This window comes from Camellia sinensis, chromosome 7 (genome assembly GCF_055761805.1).
Source record: "Camellia sinensis isolate YWXY chromosome 7, ASM5576180v1, whole genome shotgun sequence".
In the NCBI taxonomy this organism is placed as follows: Eukaryota; Viridiplantae; Streptophyta; class Magnoliopsida; order Ericales; family Theaceae; genus Camellia; species Camellia sinensis.
Window position 1 is genome coordinate 94,990,041 of NC_138967.1, and position 5,705 is coordinate 94,995,745.

A 5,705-nucleotide genomic window follows, 5' to 3' on the forward strand; every position below is an offset into this window, starting at 1 on the left:
TAAAATTTTGAAAGTTGTAAACGAAAATTTATCAGTTTATTTTCATTTTTTAAAATTGTTAGTAGTTTACAAAATTTATTGAACTCTTAACTTAAAACAAATTAGTTTCACATGTTTAGAAAAATAATTTCTCTCTCACTTCAATTCCTTCGAGCCACCTATGCCTCATCACCACCATCAGGCATCACATCTGGCCACTCTCACCCCACCTCCGGCCACAATCGCCAACAATCTCCTCTAGCATCCCCTCTAGCCACCATCTCTCACGATCGACAACTACCTTTGGTCGCTAACAACTATCTCCCATGGATGGAAATCGCCTCCAAGCACTGATGACCACATCTTGTTGGAAACTACTTTTGGTTGCCTCCTTCTGTCGAAAATCACCTCTAACACTATATCCAGTTGTCAGCAATTACTTTTGATTACTCCCTTATTTTCAAAACAAAATTTAAAACATATATGCGTATTAAACATTTTTTTTATTTATCAAAAATAAATATAAACATGATTAATGTTTAAGTATAATAAAAGATTTTGTGAAGTAAAATCAAATTGTTAGGCCTTAATTATAGAGTGCAAGTTCAAACAGTTTAATTAACTTGTCTTTGTCCAGCCTCGTTGCGTTGGACTTTTCTATTTAGTTTGCTTCCACGAAAAAAAGGTTTGGGATTTTGGACACATTGATTAATATTTTCCGAGAAATATTATATACGATTGATTATATATATATACATATCAGTTTTACATGAATATTAATAATTAATTCTCTTATGTATATTTAATTATTAAAATTTTTATTTTTTTGGATTCATAATTATTAAAATATTTAATAAAAATAAATAATATCTTATTATATAATTTGATGAAAAAATTAAATAATATATAACAATCCTAGTATTTTTAATCATGCCTTAGAACAACTCCAACCACACTCTTTATTTTTCACTAGCTAAAGTATGAAAAAAGTACACTCTTTATTTTATCTAATTAGTTTAGATATTGCGTGCTCCAACCATACTCTTTATTTTAATTAGTCATTCAAACTAACTTAACCAATTTTCAAAATAAAAACGGATATATATTACAATATTTTTCATAGAATGCCACATTTTAAGTGCTACTTAAATTTTTTATTGATAGCAATTGCAATTATCAGGAGCTTAATGAATTTTTACTTTATATATTCAATTGTAAGTGTTGAATTACATTATCAAACATCACCTTAGCTAGCATATTAATTACATTGGATAGAATTAGAGAATATATATATATATATATATGTGTGTGTGTGTGTATGTGTGTATTGTTATGGTTGTAACCATTGATCTGCATCAATGAAAGACGCATTGAGGAAAGGAGAAACTTGTGTATCATTCAGTCTTTGGGCATATGGCACCCTCAAAGTCATATTAGCTCCTGCACCTCCGCACATGTACTCTCCATAGAAAACGGTCCTAAAAAAAAATTTAATTAAATTAAATTAAACCATGCATAAACAGAGAAGAAGAAGAAGAAGAATATATAATAATGGGTAATTTTAATTAATTACTAGTCTCTGGTGGGGTCATTGAAATCGTTCCATCCCTCAGGAGCAATGATATCAGTCATTTGTGTGTAAGCAAAGACCACTGTGGAGAAGGGCCTTCATGCTCTACCTAACCATATTCTTCCAGTCCCTCCCACACTGCAGTTCACAAATGCAAATCCACTGTTTTCATCCTTTGAAGCTCTGCCATGCGCGCTTACCACTCCGTTTATCACCTTCGCCCCTAGTGCCACTGGGTTCACAATCGAACTCAGCTAGCAACTCTGTATTCATTCATTCATTCATCCATTCATATTCATTATCATTATAGCCAAAATTGCAGAAGTATTGCCAAAGACAGAGAGATAAGCAGAGTAGAGTATTATATATTACCTCATACAAGGACCTAGCATTGCCAAAGATAAGTCAATTGAACCTTGGATATAGCAATCTTTGAAGTAATGGCAACCCCTATCATCATGAAGGGTGTCTTGGGCTCCAAAGAATCCACAACCCCAAAATGCAGCTTGGTCTCCTGCTATCCTAATTGACAATTATATATGGATTTTGAATACAGAATCAGATTCAGCAGCAACAATTGAAAATTATATAATCATGATTCTAGTACTAGTACAAGTAGTAGTGGTGGTGATATTGTCATTATCAGCAGCAACAATTGCAGCACCACCAACAGAAGCAGATTCAGCAGCAACAATTATATATGATTTTGTTGGTGATATTGTCTTAAAGCAATAGTTGAAGTACTAAAATATGTGGTGTATTTTTTTGGTGTGGAGTGGGTTCTAAAGAAACAACAGCAAAATCAAAATGAATTGGGTAATTTTCCATTTCACAAGAATCAACAGGCCATAATTCAATAGAAAGGGACCTATCAATAATAATGACATGTATCAGCTCACCTATATGAATTTTGGCTTCCACATCAAGATACAAAATTGACTGCAAAAAATAGATGCAAGCTTTCCACTTCCCACAGATTTATGAAGCATAAGTCAATGGTGCCATCTAAAAAACACATACAAAATAGTACAAGAAATCTGCCTAATCCCATACAAAATGATGGTTCCAATGCCTAATCCCATACTTCAACCTAAAACTCCAAAGAGAGTTGGCTAATGTTCAAAATCATCTAGACAGTCCCCTTCCACATTGAAGGACTTGACATGTGAAACTAAGGTGAGATATATATGGTCATATATTAGTAGATTAGAATTATATCAAATTAGACATTAATTATGTTTAAAAAAAAAAAAAAAAATCAATGCTATATAACCATGAGACATATAACAAGTCCAATAACCATTATAACAACCATAAAATTGTTCACTCTAATGAAAATCAAACTTTAAATACAAGTCAAACTCCAAAATTTCAACAATTTTAATAGTAATATCGTCAATCTAACGCCAATCAACCACATGACATGAGCACAAGTAAAAGTAGTATAACAAGAATATTCGAAACTTGAACTAGCTAGGAAATTGTCGCCATAGTATGGACGATAATGAATGATTCAATTAGTGGTAATAATAGACAAATTGTTGTATATCCTTCATAATACATATTAAAATTAGCAGAAATGTTATAGGTGGGGTTCTTTGAAATAAGACTCTACACTCTACAGGCCCTTGCTTTGCCCTGTCTCTGTCTAGATTCAAAAGAGGGCAACAATCTTTGCATTTCTACAAATGAATAATATTTTTATGGAAGAAGCATTATCACATTCACATTTCCATTATTACATTCATGCTTGGGCCACGTTTCTCTGCTCCACAACAACCCATAAAGTTTCTTCTAATCCCACTTACAAGATCAAATTAATTAACAAAAAAAAAAAAAAAAACATAAACTTTCACATCAAGAACAATTGCAACTTAGAAAAAGTCCACAAATTCCTAAAAAGCCAATACTCAAAGCATGCACATATGAAATGCAATGCTAAAAACAGACTCTGCTAACCTTTATGATCTAATTGCACTAAGCAAAACCTTTACATGACACTGAACCATGCATAGTTTGAATAGAATGATGTAAAAAAATGAGTGAGAGAAGGGTTTCACAGGTTTAAAGGAAAAAAATACAGTTAGTGTGCAAATGAAATCCACAATTTGCATGTGCAATAAATGATTTCATAAATTAATCCAGTCGAAGGGGGATGACAGGGAGGGAAATAAGGGGGTTTGTAGAGAGGTTTAGGAAGAGAGTTTCACATATAGGAGATGTCGGAAGCTAGGGTTTGGTGGTACAGAGTGAGGGAGTTGCAGAGATGGGGAAAGGAAGGTTCAACATAGGGTTTCACAAGTAGGTGCGTTGAAGAGGGAGTGATGAGTGCGATAGGGTTTTGCCGCCCATGAAGAGGAAGAATAGATAGATTGAGAAGGATACATACCTGAATGAGGAAGAGAGCTGCAAAGATGTGAAATGATGGAGTTTAGACCTTGTGGGAAACGATTTCACGGGCAAAGGGTTTCAATACAATTTGCAGAGTGGCTCAATGCTCTTCATATGTAGCCAACGAACCAGCCCATTGGAGGACTCAAAATGTATTGTGATTGGCTAAAATGCCTAACATGCCTATTTTGGCTCATACTTTGGAGTTGTTAGTTGCTAAGTGTTTGAACCCATAACCCTAAGACTGTCATTGTCAATCCTAGACATTTCTTGAAGTATTTAATTAATCAATAAGATCAAGTGATATGATTTGCCACAGCACAACTGAACGGTTGGCACCATTCTGCCATATATATTATAATAAAATTAATGTGTATTTATACAAAAACAATAATCATATGGAATGGAATGTTTATACGAAATTTCTGACAAAAATAATGGTGTATTCTGACATTTTTTAAAATATCACAAAAATTCATATCATTTGTTATATATATATATATATATATATTATCTAGAAATTCTAATTATATAAACATCCGAACCACCATCCGATTTGTGGTTGAGACCAAAATTTTCACAGCTACACCATGGATTTGCTAGACATCCAATAAGATGGTGCCACATCAGCCAAAATAGCAAAATTCTGTCCTACATTTACATACGTAGTCCCCCATCAGTTTACATCCATCCCATCGTTTATAATTTTATATATAAAATTTTAGATTTTTTGATGAATAAAAAAGATTTTGCAATTGAAAATTTTTGAGCAGTTAAAAATTTTATAGACAATTTTGGAGGAAAAAAATGTGATAGACCTGAAAAAATATTTTATGAGTTGTGTGTTATATTTAATCTGTGATTTTGTGTGATTTATGGATCCTGTTGGGCAGTGGTAATAAGGAATCATGTGATGAAGGTTTGAGAAGTGGGAAAGAACGATGGTGGCTCTAGAAAAGAACGAAATGGGAAAGAGTTTGACTGCAACATTTCAATGCCATATACAAGCAAAGTGATTTTTTTTTAATTTTCTTCCCATATTTTTGGGATATTAATTTGTTACGTTAGTTTATAGGATATTAATCTGTCATATAAAAAAAGGATTCCTTCATTTGCTTACATGACTGACGGACTCGATTACTTGATAAGCACAATTCCAATTTTCCAAATCATATATTCTTGCAGATGCTCAATTTCTACGGAGAGGAACGGTTTGCCACCAACACCAACGGTTTTGGAAACCCGAATGACCGCTGCACGTATACCAAACCTCTCACTTGGGAAGAGCTCCTCAGAGATGTGTGACAAAGCCTACGTAACACTCGAGTAGAGGATTGAACATAATAGAAAGCTCACTTAGTACCCAATGAGACTTGAGGAAACCATTGGCGTCCTCAAAATCATAAGCAGTGAGCTCTCATCCCAGGCAATGCAAAAGCCCCCCTCAAATTCAGTTCCAACACCGGAGAGAGAAGGCACAAAACTACCATCCTCCTGCCCCCAAAACTTCATTAAGAACTCCGTCAAACAAGCAAAAACCTATCTGGGTATAAATTCTGAGCCTGTGTCCCCAAGCAAAGTAGTCGAGGATAGTTTCACCAATAGTTTTACCGACGCTGAGAGGATTGGGGAGGATTTCCCATTTTCTATCTCATTTGGGATCAAAAACCTCAAAATGGGGCACCTCAAGATCAAGTTCAAACAGGAATGAGTATTATGAATGTCTGGAAAGAAGGTAATTTTTCCCTCGTGTGACCACAATAGG

At 34.1% G+C, this 5,705-nt stretch overlaps 1 long non-coding RNA gene across 1 annotated transcript; it reads right to left on the bottom strand.

Moving 5' to 3' along the window:
* Nucleotides 1–1,163: 1,163 nt before the first annotated feature.
* LOC114256491 (uncharacterized) lies at nucleotides 1,164–4,172 on the bottom strand. The gene is made up of 4 exons (XR_014335758.1): nucleotides 3,939–4,172; nucleotides 1,922–2,071; nucleotides 1,553–1,812; nucleotides 1,164–1,457 (listed from the first exon to the last, which is right to left on the bottom strand). It is a non-coding gene; the product is annotated as an uncharacterized LOC114256491 (long non-coding RNA).
* Between the last annotated feature and the right edge of the window lie 1,533 nt (nucleotides 4,173–5,705).